This window comes from Loxodonta africana, chromosome 7 (assembly GCF_030014295.1).
Source record: "Loxodonta africana isolate mLoxAfr1 chromosome 7, mLoxAfr1.hap2, whole genome shotgun sequence".
NCBI lineage: Eukaryota > Metazoa > Chordata > Mammalia > Proboscidea > Elephantidae > Loxodonta > Loxodonta africana.
The window spans coordinates 47,799,463-47,817,287 of NC_087348.1; the positions used below are offsets into that span (position 1 = coordinate 47,799,463).

General features: G+C 40.9%; 1 protein-coding gene across 10 annotated transcripts in view; it reads left to right on the forward strand.

Annotated features, from left to right (window-relative positions):
* Positions 1–17,825, forward strand: part of SLC1A2 (solute carrier family 1 member 2) — a 201,519-nt gene that overhangs the window by 87,231 nt on the left and 96,463 nt on the right. The window contains exon 1 of one of the 10 annotated variants that reach the window (XM_064288297.1): positions 5–3,674. The exons of the other annotated variants lie outside the window; for them this stretch is intronic. The gene's annotated coding sequence lies outside the window, so the exon portion shown is untranslated. Of the gene's footprint in view, positions 1–4; positions 3,675–17,825 lie in introns of those variants that run through there. 10 annotated transcript variants of the gene reach the window in all.

Here is a 17,825-nt window from a genome sequence, read left to right on the forward strand (position 1 = left end):
AGCTGTTTCCTTGAAATAAATCTTTTTCTTTCTGTGTATATTTATATATACACACCTCACTGGTTTTGCTGCTTTAGAGAATCTAGCCTAAGACATTTGGTACCAAGAGTGGTTCTAGAGGAACAAAATAGTAAGAACGAGCTTTCTGAATTGTTTCTTAAGTCTGGCTATTCTTAAAGGCACTGATGACTCTGCCTCCGCTAGTAAAGAGGGCACTGCTAATACGTGATGTGAGGTGGCAATAGAATACACAAAACATCACCAGCACAGAATCAGATATTTATAAAAGACAAGGCTCTGCGTGATTACATATTTGATACTTTTCTACAATTTTGTCAGAATAAGTATAAGAAAGCTGCTAAGATGAAACCAATAGTAAATCAGGGACACATTAGAATATTTGCCTGCTGCTAAGAATACACTTTAATTACAATAATCCTTTCAACTTGGTGAAAATTCCTGAATACTTTACAGGGCTATTGTAAGGAAAAAGCGTGCAAATATAAGTGAAAGTACCTGGAAAACTGAGGAGTATTGTACATATTATATAACAAAGGAACTTCAAGCATTTATGCGAAAGTATTGCTATGCTGATACGTGTTTTTAAATGATGAATGTTATATTGAGTAATTAAACCTAACCGTTCAAGTCAAAAAAAAAAAAAGAAAGCTGCTAAGCTGGTCCTACTTTTGCTAGACTAAGCGGTGAAAGGGATGAGCTCAAAGCTTCAGAGTCAAAGCTTAAGCACCACATACAAGACCTGAAAGTTGCCACTTGTGCCCTGAAAGAAAGCCTTATTTCTTGTAGTAACAAAGCTGATATTGCTGAAAACCAAATCCAGAGTCGTATTGTAAGAGTGGCTGAATTACAGCACCAATTGAATACTCAACCTTAAATGATGTCTGAAGTTAAAGTGAGGGCACTGATTGGGAAGAAATGGGATCCTGAAACTTGGGATGGGGACATAGGGGAAGATAATCAGGAAGCTGGGGACATTAGCCCCTAAATTCCATTGAGTCACTCCTGTCAACAGAACCAGCCTTTTTGCTCCCATCTGGAGGTTACTTTGTCTTTGTCCTAAGCCACCCTTCCCAGTAAAGCAATTATTTATTTAACCTCCATCTGATGAGATTGATCCAGCTGTGCCTGAAAAGTCTTTGAGATATCACTTGGTGCAGTGCCTGGGGCGTTACCTGGGGCATTGCTGAATGTTCCCAGGATCCACCCCCACCACTGATTTTTCTTCTAGACTTATACCTAGACTTAAGTCCCAGTGAGCCCCAAGAGGTGAAGTACAAAGTGTGACCTAGGAGAACATATGCTACACTCCAAAAGAGCTGCTTGACTTTTCTCATATATAGAAACAGAAAGCTGGGGAATATGTATGAGAATGGGCTAAGGATGTGGGATAATGGTGCAAGGAACATAAAGTTGAATCAGCCTGAGTTTATTGATTTGGGCCCACTAAGCACAGATTCTTCGTGCAATACTTCAGCTCCAGAGGTTAAAAGAGGATCAAATAGTTTATTTGGTTGGTTCACTAAAGCGTGGATTCAGAGGTGGCCTGCGCTAAATCAAGTTGAAATGCCAGGCCTGACTTGGTTTACTGTTGCAGAAGGTATCCAAAGGCTTAGGGAAATTGGCATGATAGAGTGGATTTATCAGGTTGGACCCACATACCTACACATGGAGTACCCAGAGGACACACCTTTTACCACAACGGTGAGGAACAAATTTGTGAAGGGGGCACTAGCATCCTTGAAGACTGCTGTGATTGCTAACTTATGTAAGTCAAATGTGACAGTGGGAGCTGCCCTAACTGAATTAAGATACCTAACTACAATGGCGACTCTGGGCAAAATATTGAATGATGCAAAAACCAAAAGCCAAACCCATTTCCACTGAGCCGATAACAACTCATAGCAAACCTATAGGACAGAGTAGAACTGCCGCACGGAGTTTTTAAGGAGCACCTGATAGATTCAAACTGCCAACCTTCTGGTTAGCAGCTGTAGCACTTAACCACTATGCCACCAGGTTTCCTGAATGACACAGAAGGCATCAAAAGAAGATGGAAGGAATACACAGAGCCACCATACCAAAAAGAATTGGTCAATGTTCAACCGTTTCAGGAGGTAACATATGATCAAGAATTGATGGTATTGAAGGAAGAATTCCAAGCTACACTGAAGACATGGGTGAAAAACAAGGCTCAAGGAATTGATGGAATACCAATCGATATGTTTCAATAAAGGATGCAACACTGGAAGCACTCACTTATCTGTGCCAAGAAATACGGGAGACAGCTACCTGACCAGCTGCCTGGAAGAGAGCTATGTACGAGCCCATTCCATAGAAAAGTGATGGAACAGAATGTAGAAATTATCAAACAATATCATCGATATCACATGCAAATAAAATTTTGCTGAAGATAATTTAAAAATGGTTGCAGCAGTACATTGACAAGGAACTGCCAGAAATTCAAGCTGGATTCAGAAGAGGATGTGGAATGAGGGATATCATTGCTGATATCAGATGGATCTTGGCTGAAAGCAGAGAATACCAGAAAGGTGTTTACCTGTGTTTTATTGACTATGCAAAGGCATTTGACTGAGTGGATCCTAAAAAGTTATCGATAACGTTGTGAAGAATGAGAATTCCAGGATTGTGTTCATGAGGACCATGTACGTAGAGCAAAAGGTAGTAATTAAAACAGAACAAGGGCATACTGCATGGTTTAAAATCAGCAAAAACGTGCATCAGTGTTGTATACTTTCACCATACTTATTCAGCCTGTATACTGATCAAATAATCTGAGAAGCTGGACTATATGAATAGGAATGCAGCTTCAGGATTGGGGAATGACTCGTTAACAACCTGTGATATGCAGATGACATCATCTTGCTTGCTGAAAGTGAAAAGGACTTGAAGCACATACTGATGACGATCAAACACTACAGCATTCAGTATGGATTACACTTCAGCATAAAAAAAAAGAAAACAAAAATCCTTACAACTGGACCAATAAGCAACATGATGATAAACAATGAAATTACTGAAGTTGTCAAGATTTCATTATACTTGGATCCACAATCAACACCTGTGGAAGCAACAGTAAAGAAATCAAATGACAAATCTACTGAAAAAGATCTCTTTAAAGTATTCAAAAGGAAAAATGTCACTTTGAGGACTGTGATCGTTCAGGTTGTGTGTCACCTTGGCTGGGCCATGATTCTCAGTGATTTGGCAGTTATGACATAGTTTTAAAGTCGTATAATGATGTGATCACCTCCAGGATGAGATTTGATATAATGTGATCATCTCCTTGATGGGATCTTCTGTGAGTAGCCAGTCAGTTGAAGGGGAGTTTCCTTGGGGGTGTGGTCTGCATCCATTATAGGTGGACTTTCTGACAAGGCTCATGGGCTTTTGCTCTCTCTGGATCCCACAGCTGTCTCCTGTTTGTCTGACCTCTGGTTCTTGGGACTTTAGCTAGCCACTTACCTGTTATCTTGCCTGCCAATCTTGGGATTCATCATTCTCTGCAGCCTGTGAGTCAGAGCCCTGCTGTCTGACCTGCTGAACTTGGATTTGCCAGCACCTGCAGCTACATGAGTCAGAAGTAGCCTCCAGCAAGATCCAGGGACTTGGGACTTTCCAGCCTCTACCACTTAGTGAGCCATTTCTTTGATATAAATCTTTCTCTACGTATATTTATACTCTTCACTGGTTTTGCTTCTCTAGAGAACCTAGCCTAAGGCAAAATTTGGTACCAAGAGTGGGGTGCTGTTTTTTAATAATTTTTATTGTACTTTAAGTGAAAACTTACAAGTCAAGTCAGTCTCACATAAAAACCCATATACGCCTTGCTACATCCTCCCAATTACTCTCCTGCTAAAGAGACAGCCCGCTTTCTCCCTCCACTCTCTCTTTTCATGCCCATTTCACCAGCTTCTAACCCCCTCCACCCTCTCATCTCCCCTCCAGGCAGGAGATGCCAACATAGTCTCAAGTGTCCAACTGATCCAAGAAGCTCACTCCTCACCAGCATCCCTCTCCAACCTATTGTCCAGTCTAATCCATGTCTGATGCGTTGGTTTTGGGAAAGGTTCCTGTCCTGGGGCAACAGAAGGCCTGGGGACCGTGACCACTGGGGTCCTTCTAGTCTCAGTCAGACCATTAAGTCTGGTCTTTTTATGAGAATTTGGGGTCTGCATCCCACTGCTCTCCTGCTCCCTCAGGGGGTCTCTGTTGCGTTCCCTGTCAGGGCAGTCATTGGCTGTGGCTGGGCACCATCTAGTTCTTCTGGTCTCAGGATGATGTAGTCTCTGGTTCATGTGCCCCTTTCTGTCTGTTAGGCTCGTAATCACCTTGTGTCCCTGGTGTTCTTCATTCTCCTTTGATCCTAGTAGGTTGAGACCAATTGATGCATCTTAGATGGCTGCTTGCTAGCATTTAAGACCCCAGATGCCACTCTTCAAAGTGGGATGCAGAATGTTTTCTTAATAGATCTTATTATGCCAATTGACTTAGATGTCCCCTGAAACCATGGTCCCCAGACCCCTGCCCCTGCTATGCTGATCTTCGAAGCATTCAGTTTATTGAGGAAACTTCTTTGCTTTTGGTTTAGTCCAATTGTGCTGACCTCCCCTGTGTTGTGTGCTGTCTTTCCCTTCACCCAAAGTAGTTCTTATTTACTATCTAATTAGTGAATGCCCGTCTCCCACCCTCCCTCCCCCGTCTCGTAAACACAAAAGAATGTTTTCTTCTCAGTTTAAACTATTTCTCAAGTTCTTATAGTAGTGGTCTTATACAATATTTGTCCTTTTGCAACTGACTAATTTCACTCAGCATAATGCCTTCCAGGTTCCTCCATGTTATGAAATGTTTCATGGATTCCTCACTGTTCTTTATCGTATTCCATTGTACGAATATACCATAATTTATTAATCAATTCATCCATTGATGGGCACCTTGGTTGCTTCCATCTTTTTGCTATGGTAAACAGTGCTGCAATAAACATGGGTGTGCATATATCTGTTTGTGTAAAGGCTCTTATTTCTCTAGGATATATTCCAAGGAGTGGCATTGCTGCATCGTATGGTAGTTCTATTTCTAGCGTTTGAAGGAAGCGCCAAATCGATTTCCAAAGTGGTTGTACCATTTTACATTTCCACCAGCAGTGTATACGAGTTCCAATCTCTCCACAGCCTCTCCAACATTTATTATTTTGTGTTTTTTGGATTAATGCCACCCTTGTTGGAGCGAGATGAAATCTCATTGTAGTTTTGATCTGCATTTCTCTAATAGCTAGTGACCGTGAACATTTCCTCATATATCTGTTAGCTACCTGAATGTCTTCTTTAGTGAAGTGTCTATTCATATCTTTTGCCCGTTTTTTAATTGGGTTATTTGTCTTTTTGCAGTTGAGTTTTTGCAGTATCGTGTAGATTTTAGAGATCAGGTGCTGATCAGAGCTGTTATAGCTAAAAACTGTTTCCCAGTCTGTAGGTAGTCTTTTTACTCTTTTGGTGAAGTCTTTGAATGAGCATCGGTGTTTGATTTTTAGGAGCTCCCAGTTATCCAGTTTTTCTTCTATATTCTTTATAATGTTTTGTATGCTAGGGCTCCTAATATTGTCCCTATATTTTCTTCCATGATTTTTATAGTTTTAGACTTTGTATTTAGGTCTTTGATGCATTTTGAGTTAGTTTTTGTGCATGGAGTGAGGTATGGGCCTTGTTTCCTTTTTTTTTGCAGATGGATATCCAGTTATGCCAGCACCATTTGTTAAAAAGACTGTTTTTTCCCCATTTAACTGTTTTGGGGCCTTTGTCAAATATCAACTGCTCATATGTGGATGGATTTATGTCTGGATTCTCAATTCTGTTCCATTGGTCCATGTATCTGTTGTTGTACCAGTACCAGGCTGTTTTGACTACTGTGGTGGTATAATAAGTTCTAAAATCAGGTAAAGTAAGGCCTCCCACTTTGTTCTTTTTTTCCAGGATTGCCTTATTTATCTGGGGCCTCTTTCCCTTCCATATGAAGCAGGTGATTTGTTTCTCCATCTCATTAAAGAATGTCGTTGGGATTTGGGTCGGAATTGCATTAAATGTATAGATCACTTTTGGTAGAATAGACATTTGTATAATGTTAAGTCTTCCTATCCACGAGCAAGGTGTGTTCTTCCACTTATGTAAGTCTCTTTTGGTTTCTTGCAGAAGTGTACTGTAGTTTTCTCTGTATAAGTCTTTTACATCTCTGGTAAGATTTATTCCTAAGTATTTTATCTTCTTGGGGGCTACTGTAAATGTCATTGATTTGGTGATTTCCTCTTTGATGTTCTTTTTGTTGGTGTAGAGGAATCCAACTGATTTTTGTATGTTTATCTTGTATCCCGATACTCTGCTGAACTCTTCTATTAGTTTCAGTAGTTTTTTGGGAGATTCCTCAGGGTTTTCTGTGTATAAGATCATGTCATCTGCAAATAGAGATACTTTGACTTCTTCCTTGCCAATCTGGATGCCCTTTATTTCTTTATCTAGCATAATTGCTCTGGCTAGGACTTCCAGCACAATGTTGAATAAGAGTGGTGATAAAGGGCATCCTTGTCTGGTTCCTGATCTCAATGGGAATGTTTTCAGGCTCTCTCCATTTAGGGTGATGTTGGCTGTTGGCTTAGTATAAATGCCCTTTATTATGTTGAGGAATTTTCCTTCTATTCCAATTTTGCTGAGAGTTTTTATCATGAATGAGTGTTGAACTTTGTCAAATGCATTTTCTGCATCAATTGATAAAATCATGTGATTCTTGTCTTTTGTTTTGTTTATGTGGTGGATTACATTAATTGTTTTTCTAATGTTGAACCATCCCTGCATACCTGGTATGAATCCCACTTGGTCATGGTGAATTATTTTTTTGATATGTTGTTGAATTCTATTGGCTAGAATTTTGTTGAGGATTTTTGCATCTACATTCATGAGGGATATAGGTCTATAATTTTCTTTTCTTGTGGTATCTTTACCTGGTTTTGGTATCAGGAATATGGTGGCTTCATAGAATGAGTTTGGTAGTATTCCATCCTTTTCTATGCTCTGAAATACCTTTAGTAGTAGTGGTGTTAACTCTTCTCTGAAAGTTTGATAGAACTCTGCAGTGAAGCCATCTGGACCAGGGCTTTTTTTGTTGGGAGTTTTTTGATTACCTTTTCAATCTCTGCTTTTGTTATGGGTCTATTTAGTTGTTCTATCTCTGTTTGTGTTAGTTTAGGTAGGTAGTGTGTTTCTAGGAATTCATGCATTTCTTCTAGGTTTTCAAATTTGAGTGTAGTTTTTCATAATAATCTGATATGATTCTTTTAATTTCAGTTGGGTCTGTTGTAACATCGCCCATCTCATTTCTTATTCGGGTTATTTGCTTCCTCTCTTGTTTTTCTTTTGTCAGTTTGGCCAGTGGTTTATCAATTTTGTTGATTTTTCCAAAAAATCAGCTTTTGGTTTGTTAATTCTTTCAATTGTTTTTTATGTTTTCTATTTCATTTAGATCAGCTCTAATTTTTATTATTTGTTTTCTTCTGGTACATGTGGGTTTCTTTTGTTGCTCTCTTTCTATTTGTTCAAGTTGTAGGGATAATTCTTTGATTTTGGCCCTTTTTTCTTTTTGGATGTGTGCATTTATTGATATAAATTGGCCTCTGAGCACCGCTTTTGCTGTGTCCTAAAGGTTCTGATAGAAGTGTTTTCATTCTCATTGGATTCTATGAATTTCTTTATTCCATCCTTAATGTCTTCTATAATCCAGTCTTTTTCGAGCAGGGTATTGTTCAGTTTCCAAGTGCTGGATTTCTTTCCCCTGCTTTTCCTGTTACTGATTTCCACTTTTATGGCCTTATGGTCAGAGAAGATGCTTTGTAATATTTCAATGTTTTGGATTTTGCTAAGGCTTGCTTTATGACCTAATATGTGGTCTACTCTAGAGAATGTTCCACGTGCACTAGAAAAGAAAGTATAGTTGGTTGCTGTTGGGTGGAGTGTTCTGTATATGTCTATGAGGTCAAGTTGGTTGATTGTGGCATTTAGATCTTCCATGTCTTTATTGAGCTTCTTTCTGGATGTCCTGTCCTTCACCGAAAGTCATGTGTTGAAGTGTCCTATTATTGTGGAGCTGTCTATCTCACTTTTCAATGCTGATAGAGTTTGTTTTATGTATCTTGCAGCCCTGTCATTGGGTGCATAAATATTTAATATGGTTATATCTCCTGGGTGTATTTATTGTCACTTTAATCATTATATAGTGTCCTTCCTTATCCTTTATGATGAATTTAACTTTAAAGTCTATTTTGTCAGAAATTAATATTGCCACTCCTGCTCTTTTTTGATTGTTGTTTGCTTGACATATTTTTTTCCATCCTTTGAGTTTTAGTTTTTTGTGTCTCTAAGTCTAAGGTGTGTCTCTTGTAGGCAGCATATAGACCGATCTTGTTTTTTAATCCATTCTGCCACTTTCTGTCTATTTATTGGTGCATTTAGTCCATTTACATTCAGGGTAATTATGGATAGGTATGAATGTAGTGCTATCATTTTGATGTCTTTTTTTGTGTGTTGACAGTTTCTTTTTCCCACTTGATTTTATGTGCTGAGTAGATTTTCTTTATATATTGTCCATTCCTCATATTTGTTGTTGTTGATTTTGTTTCTGCTGAGTCTATATTTTTCCCTTGTATTTTATTTTGATGAGTAGGATAGATTGTCTCCTTTGTGATTACCTTATTATTTAGTCCTATTTTTCTAAATTTAAAACTGACTTTTATTTCTTTGTTTCGCCGTTGTCTTCCTCTCCATATGGAAAGTGTATGATTACATTCCTTATTCCCTCTTTATTATTTTAATGTTGTCTTGTTTTATATAATAATATTGCTGTTACCCTGTTTTGGGCTTTTATATATATATAAAAGCTCCCTTTGTTTTTTTGGATTTTCCTTTCCGGGTTGACTTCTGGTTGCTCTGCCCAGTGTTCTAGTTTTGGGTTGATACCTGATATTATTGATTTTCTAACCAAAGAACTCCCTTTAGTATTTCTTGTAGTTTTGGTTTGGTTTTTACGAATTCCCTCAACTTGTGTTTATCTGGAAATGTCTTAATTTCACCATCATATTTAAGAGACAGTTCTGATAGATACATGATTCTTGGCAGGCAATTTTTTCCTTCAATTTTTTAAATATGTCATTGCATTGCCTTCTTGCTGACATGGTTTCTGCCGAGTAGTCCGAGCTTATTCTTATTGGCTCTCCTTTGTAGGTGACTTTTCGTTTATCCCTCGCTGCTCTTATAATTGTCTCTTTATCTTGTTTTTGACAAGCTTGATTATGTCTTGGTGACTTTCTTTTAAGATCGACCTTATGTGGAGTTCGATGAGCATCTTGGATAGATATCTTCTCATCTTTCACAATATCAGGGAAGTTTTCTGCCAACAAATCCTCAACAATTTTCTCTGTATTTTCTGTTATCCCTCCCTGTTCTGGGACTCCAATCACTCGTAGATTATTTCTCTTGATAGAGTCCCACATGATTCTTAAGTTTTCTTCATTTTTTTAAATTCTTTTATCTGATTTTTCTTCAAATATATTAGTGCCAAGTGATTTATCTTTGAGTTCAGAAATTCTAGCTTCTATTTGCTCAATTCTGCTCCTCTGACTTTTTATTGAGTTATCTAATTCTGTCATTTTATTGTTAATCTTCTGAATTTCTGATTGCTGTCTGTCTATGGATTTTTCCAGCTTTTTAAACTTTTCATTATGTTCCTGAATAATCTTTCTAATTTCTTCAATTGCTTTATCTATGTGTTCCTTGGCTTGTTCTGCATATTGCCTCGTTTCCTTCCTGATGTCTTGAAGGGTTCTATATATTAAACTTTTGTATTCTGCATCTGGTAATTCCAGGAATGTGCTTTTATCTAGAAGATCCCTGGATTCTTTGTTTTGAGAGCCTGTTGAGGTGATCGTGGTCTGTTTCTTTATGTGACTTGATATTTACTGTTGTCTCCAAGCCATTTATAAGTTATTGTATTTAGTTTATGCTTGCTTACTGTGTCATAGCTACTTGCTTTGTTTTGTTTTGGTATACCGCTATGGGTTGCTTGAGTGAGCTAGCTTGATTATTTTCGCCTTTGGAGCTCTGGTGTCCTATCCCCAGCTGGCTAGAGCTGTTATCAGGTATATCAGTCTAGGAGTCCATTCGGTTTTCTTGTATGAATTCAGCTCATGTTTCCAGGTAGCTGATATCAAGTGTGTGGTACAGGCTCTGTCCTACAGTCTTAGAGGGGTAGGGGTGATTGGCATATATACCGGTATCTGATCGCAGCAGGGGGTCATGCTCTGAACAAGGCAGGGAGCTGAGAACCGACGCCCAAGTGTCTCTGAGGAAAACACGTCTCTGTTCCCTAGAGTGTACTGGTGGGTGGGTTCTGCAGATGGACCATGGGCACCCAAAGTTTTTGGTTGTAAGGACTGGGAGGTACCAGTTATTTTTGGATCCCTGTCACAGATGGCGGGGTGACCTGAGTGGAGCTACCATTCCTTAGGCCCCTGATGTGGGTAGGTGAGGACCTCTTTTAATAGGCAAAGCAATGTCAAACGTCAAACACCCACCTCTCCACTGCACAGCTGAAATGGAGTTTGCCGACAAGGGCCTATTCTCCCAAAATAGGCCCACACAGGTCCATGCAGAAGGGAAAGTTGCTCAAGGTCCACGGACAGTTTATGCCTGGACAGGAGCCACTTCTGTCCTGAGCTCCCCTGGTTAATGGAGCTAGCAAATTATCTTTTCCCCCCAGTTGCAAATTTTTTCCTTCCCCAAGGCCAGGAGGATGGCTGTAGGTGCTCACCAGGGTCTATCTCAGGCCCCTGCCTTATTCAGAGCATGACCCCCTACTGCAATCAGATACTGGTATATACGCCAATCACTCCTGCCCCTCTAAGACTGTAGGACATATCCTGTACCACACACTTGATATCAGCTACCCGGAAACCTGAGCGGAAGCCGGCTTGGGGGTGAGGGGGTGGCGCAGTAACATATACCCAAGTACTTAGCTTTTGTGGAGAGCGCCGTTCTCCTCAGGTTCCGGAGGTGTGAGTAGGCTGTGTGGCTGACTGCTTCTCCCTGAGGGAACTGCGGCCGAACGCTTGTGCCAGCCCGCTGCCACTCCGGGAATGGTGCCTGACGGCTCCCCGTGATTCAGGTCCGGTAACTCCTCTCCACTTCTGAATGGCCTCTTCCTCCCTCTGCCCCTCAGTTCATTGTCTAAGCTTGACTTTGATGCTCAGGGTTCCCAGCTTGTCACAAATATATTCGTTTCACTTGTTTTTTCGGGTCTTTTTTGTAAAGAGGGCTCGACGGAAGTGTCTGACTATTCCGCCATCTTGGCTCCCCTTCGACTCCTGGGGTGCCGTTTCAACAGACACATAAAATGTAGAAGTGGCTTTGAAACTGTGAATGGATAGAGGCTGGAAGAGTCCCCCACCCCCCCTTTTTTTTTTATTGTACTTTAGATGAAGGTTTACAGAACAAACTCATTTCTCATCAAACAGTTAGTACACACATTGTTGTACGACGTTGGTTAACAACCCTACAACATGCCAACACTCTCCCTTCTCAACCCTGGGTTCCCTATTAACAGCTTTCCTATTCCCTCCTGCCTTCCAGTCCCTGCCCCAGGGCTGGTACACCCGTTTAGTCTTGTTTTGTTCCATGGGCCTGTTTAATCTTTGGCTGAAGGGTGGACCTCAGGAGTGACCTCATTACTAAGCTGAAAGGGTGTCCAGGGGCCATACTTTCAGGGTTTCTCCAGTCTCTGTCAGGCCAGCAAATCTGGTCTTTCTTTTTGAGTTAGAATTTTGTTCTACATTTTTCTCCAGCTCTGTCCAGGGCCCTCTATTGTGATCCCTGTCAGAGCAGTCAGTGGTGGTAGCCAGGCACCATCTCGTTGTACTGGACTCAATCTGGTAGAGGCCGTGGTAGATGTGGTCCATTATGCAAGAGTTTTAAAATGCCTAATAGTAAAAGCCTAGACTGCCTTGAAGAGACTATTGCTAGAATTATAGACATCAAAGACAATTCTGGTGAGGACTCAGAAAGAAATGAGGAGAGCTGTTACACTGGAGACAGTGCAGACAGCAAGGAGCAGCAGCAGAGAAACCGTAGCAGCAGACCCAGGAGACCAGCATAAGACAGTGCTGGAGCCGACCCACAGAGTGAGACAGCTGAATGCTTTTGTGTGGGAGGCTTCCTGGTAGAGTGGGATGCCTCCAGGCACTTGACGGTGGAGCTAGGCTTGCCCACCCATGAAGCCGGAGGGTTGAGTGCCTTTGCGCAGGAGGCTTCCTGGCTGAGTGGGGTGACTCCAGGAAATTGTTGGTGGAGCTAAAGAGTTTTGGAACACTTGCCCCAGCAGGGCAGACTTGGGCAGTGAGGACCAAGGGGTTAGGAGGCCAAGGAACCAGGAAGCTGAAGAGACAAAGAACACAGGAAGCAGCACTCCTCAGTCTTGAAGGGTAGAGCCACAACCTCTGGGGTCTCAAAGGGTGGAACCATGGCCTGCTGGTTCTCACGGGGTGGGGCCATAACCTTCTAGGTTTCGAAGAGGCAGATCTTTACCAACTCGGTTCCAGAAGTTAGGGCTGCCTTACATGAGTGCCAGTGGGATGGAGACAGATCTGCTGCCCAAAGCTGAGGGGGCAGGGCTGCCATGCCCAAGGGGCAGAAGAACGGGAACTGCCGGGGCTGAAGGGGTAAGCTCATTACTCAGATGGACTAGGAGAATGGGACTGCCCAAAGCCGAGGGTGCAGAGTTGCCATTCCAGTGGGCCTGGAAGATGGAGCTAAAGCTGAGGGCCCAGGGGGCTCCACCCAGAATCTGGAGAGTATGGCCAACACCCAGAGTCTGGAGGGCAGAGCCATTGTGTAAATGGTCTCAGAGAACAGGGGATTATTTTCAAGCCTTGAAAGCTAATGTAATATGTTCTGCTGGGGGAACTTTCTTGGTGGCTGTTATCCCTTCTTTCCCTCTAATTTGTAATGAAAATGCCTAGCTTGTACCTGTTCCACCATTGTACTTTGGAAGCAGATAACTTGTGTTCTAGATTTCACAGATGAAGAGGAATTTTTGGATTTTGCACTTAGAGTTCATTTAAGACTTTTGCTATGATGGGGTGAATGTGTTTTACATGTAGCAAGGACATGTATTTTGGGGGGCTGAAGAGTGGGATGTTATGGATTGAATTGTATCGCCCAAAAATGTGCGTCATCTTGGCTAGGCCATGATTCCCAGTATTGTGTAACTGTCCACCATTTTTTGTCATCTAATGTGATTTTCCTATGTGCTGTAAATCCTACCTCTATGATGTTAATGAGGCAGGATTAGAGGCAGTTATGTTAATGAGGCTGGGCTCCATCTACAAGATTAGGTTGTATCTTCAATCAGTCTCCTTTGAGATATAAAAGAGAGAAGCAAGCAGAGAGACTGGTGGACCTCCTACCACCAAGAATGGAGAACCAGGAGGGGAGTGCATACTTTGGACCTGGGGTCCCTTCACTGAGACCCTCCTAGACCAGGGGAAGATTGATGACAAGGGCCTTCCCCCAGATCCAACAGAGAGAGAAAGCCTTCCCCTGAAGCTGGCACCCTGAATTTGGACTTCTAGCCTCCTACACTGTGAGAGAATAAACTTCTGTTTGTTAAAGTCATCCACTTGTGGTATTTCTGTTATGGCAGCACTATTAGATAACCAAGATCAGGTCTAAGGTACGCCTGATCCAAGCCATGATATTTTTAGTCACCTCGTATGCATGCAAAGTCTGGACGATAAATAAGGAAGACAGAAGAATTGATGTATTTGAATTTTGATGCTGGCTAAGAATATTGAATATATCACAGATTGCCAGAAGAATGAACAAATCTGTCTTGGAAGAAGTACAGCCAGAATGCTCCTTAGAAGCCAAGATGGCCAGACTTCATCTCATGTACTTTGGATGTGTTATCAGGAGGGACCAGTCCTGAAGAAGGATAGCATGCTTGGTAAAGTAGGGGGTCAACAAAAAAGAGGAAGACCCTCAGTGAGATGAACTGACACAGTGGTGTAACAATGTGCTCAAACATAGAAAGGGTTATGAGAATGGCATAGTGTTTTGTTCTGTTGTACATAGGGTTCCTACGAGTTGGAAAAGACTGGACAGCACCTAACAACAGCAACAATGATTGCAACAAGGCTAATTGGACCCCATGGTGTTAGGTGCCAAGTGATAGCAGTTAATTGACAAAGACAAGGTGGTTGTGGTTACCTTAATGGACAGCAGATTCAAAGCAGTAATTAGAATCATCTGACTTGTATGGATTTATGGCATTAGCTAACTCAGTCATGGTATCCCTAGGAGTGAAATAGATGGGGAATCTACTAAACATTTACCTGATCTGTGCAAGTGGAAGAATTCTAGGTCAAGTGAACGGCCATGAAAGTTTCAGGAGCCTGACGTGAGAGATGGGATTATTGGCAGAAATGTGGAGAGCGACACACGTTCAAAGTAGTATGGTCAGCTGCTATCTTTGAGTGGGGCAGTGCTGTTTCCTACTACAGTCAAAATTGAAAGGGCAAGAGCTTTGGTTGCCCTGTAACACATAGTCTGTCCTTGTTTCCACTGGCCATGACTGAAGCGTTTTAAACTGGTTTAAAAGCTCTGATTTATATGTATATGATTCACTGGTTTTCTCCTCTTGATAACCCAGCCTCAGACAAGCACTCAATAAATAGCATTACTATATTGTATCATGTTGCATTATATAACATTTCCCGTTTCAGGCTCTCCTTGTATGCCAGAGATACAATGATTATTTAGCCTGGTATAGAATTTTTTACAAAAAGTTATTACAAAACCAAACCTGTTGCAAGTTCTACAGAGTAGAACTACCCTGTAGGGTTTCCAAGGAGCAGGTGGTGGATTTGAACTGCTGACCTTCTGGTTAGCAGAGGAGCTCTAGCCAGGGCTCCTGACAAAAAGTTTTTAGGGGACTCATTTTTGTCCTCGGCTGCAAGCTAAGGCTCTGATTTACTTTACAAATTATTTTTTATGTGCCAATGTCAGGAACTCTTATGAGCCTAGAAAATTTGTTCAGTTCCAAGAGGGCAAGTCACAGAAATTCTCTCAATAAATACTTGTGGATTCATGACATTTTGATGCTACAGTTTTGATGTGGCTGTTTTCACTTAGGGCTTCAAGGACATCTTGTCACAGCCTATGAAACACGCAGTGGTTTTGGGCAGCTAAAAACCATGTGCAACAAGCATCCAGCCACTTTGCTGGGTCGGGTGTGTACATTAACCTAATATATGTGTGTTTTTACTTCGACGTGGCTGTTTCAGTGCCTGAGTCTTTGATTACATCATATCGATCTGACCAGAATGTTTGTTTTAAGTACTTGTTAGTCTCACTTGAATGCCAGCCGTGTGTCTGGTTCTAATTTCAGTGGCAGGAGGGATTCAAACAAAGCAGAAAGCGAGGAATTATAATCTCAAGGGGTTTAAATAGTTTTGCCAAGGGGTGGCCGGAGGAATATGTTCACCATTTCAGAACACACATCTCCATTCTTTATTGGCCCTTTCCTGGGTTAGAGCTTCATTGCAAGTGTGTGACTTTCTTTTTTAATTATAATTTTGGTGAAAATATGCACGGCAAAACATAAGCGATTCACCAATTTCTGTCTGTACAATTCAGTAACATTGGTTATGTTCTTCATGTTGTGTCATTGTTCTTGCTATATCTTTCCATATTGTTTCACAACTACTGGCTTAGACTCACTACCCCCATAACTTCTCACCTGTCCTTTAAAGTTACTGTTGACAATTTGATCTCATATAGATAATCCTTTAAAAGAACACAGTGCTCATGTTGAACATTCTTTACTGTTGTTTAGTTTAAAGATGACTTCAGGGGATAATTTTGGTTCCTGGTTTGAAGATTTTCTCAGAGCGATAGATTCAGGAGTTCCTTCTGTCTCAATAGATCCAGTAAGTCTGGATTCTGTAATAATTTGAAATTTTATCTCATATTTTCTCCCCTTTTGGTCATGATTCATTTATTGATCAGAATGTTCAATACTGATAGCCAGGCACCAGCCAGTTCTTCTGGTTTGAGATATATTTTAAAATTGTAAAAAGATCTCAACACAAACATAGAAATTTGGTCTACCCATGCTAAAAAGATCATTTTGATCATTTTCACTGCTGTCTTGTCAAAAGAACTTTTCTGTCTGCTTTGCTTGGAGGAAGTGGCATTTGTTACTCCCTGATGCGAAAGGCCCTTGTCCACACGCTATGAGCAGTTATGCCCTATTTTCTTTTGTAGATGGTATGAGTGATTATCAGCACAAACACAGGTCAAGAAGTCAGAGCCTGCCTCAAACATTAACTAGGTCGGTGAAAAATTAGGCCATTAAGGAGAGACTAAGAAGCTTATATTTCTTTCTTTCTTTTATTATTATACTTTAGATAAAGGTTTACAGAACAAACTAGCTTCTCATTAAACAATTAGTACACATATTGTTTTGTGACATTGGTTACCAACCCCATGACATGTCAACAGTCTCCACGTCTTGATCTTGAGTTCCCTATTACCAGTTTTCCTGTCCTCTCCTGCCTTCTAGTCCTTGTCCCTGGGTTTGTGTGCCCCTTTAGTCTCATTTTGTTTTATGGGCCTGTCTAATCATTGGCTGAAGGGTGACCCTCAGGAATGATTTCATTATTGAGCTAAAAACATGTCTAGGAGCCATACTCTCGGGATTTCTCCAGTCTCTGTTAGGCCAGTAAGTCTGGTCTTTTTTTAGAGTTGGGATTTTATTCTACATTTTTCTCCAGCCCTGTTTGTGGCCCTGTATTAGAAGCTTATATTCTGATGAATATTTTCACCTGGGCATTCTACCAGATCATATAATATTATTCCTAATTTTAAAACATTTTTGTAGAAAGTTTACTAAGCACCCTGTTATGAAAAAGTAAGTAGTTGTTTTTGGGTTCTAGGGTTTAATTCTGAGACTGGAAATTAAGTTCTTGATGTTTTGTTTAATGGTGGCACATATAGTGGGGAAGTCTCCTGAGTTATGTTATCCTTGCCATAAATTTGGCATATATTCTGCTTTTCTTCTTCATGTTCCCTGAAGGAGGGAACTACCTATGCCAGGTACTGTGCTGAGCCCCCAGTGTTCCTTATCATGTTTAATTTTCTCAAGGTAGTTATTGGGCCTTCTTTCTACACACCATATAGCTCTCAAGTCATGGAGTCAGGACTTGAAGGCAAGTCTCCCTGACTCTAAAACCCATACTATTTCCATTATAACCGGTGATTCCAAACCACTGAGCTGCCAATTGGTGTTGGTTCCAAACCAAGATTTCTCCAGTCTGTTGTGAAAAGGTATGGGTAAGAGCAAAACCTGCCTATCTTGGAAATAACTGTTATTTATTCAGAGATTGTACTTGTCTTCCTAGGTTTCAAAGTTTTTTGTTTTTTTTTTTTAACGATATGATGGTGATTGTAAAGGCAATGAACAAAAATGTCCTAAATTGTCAAAGTAAAAAAAAAAAAAAACTTTTGCCTAAGTCAATCCCAGGGGGCAGTGGTGGTTTTGTGGTTGAATTCTCACTCCATGTGGGAGACCCAGGTTCAGTTCCCAGCCAATGCGCCTCACACACGATCACCACCTTTCTACCAGTGGTGGTTTGTGTGTTGCTATGTTGCTGACCAGTTTTAGCAGAGCTTCCAGACTAAGACAGACTAGGAAAA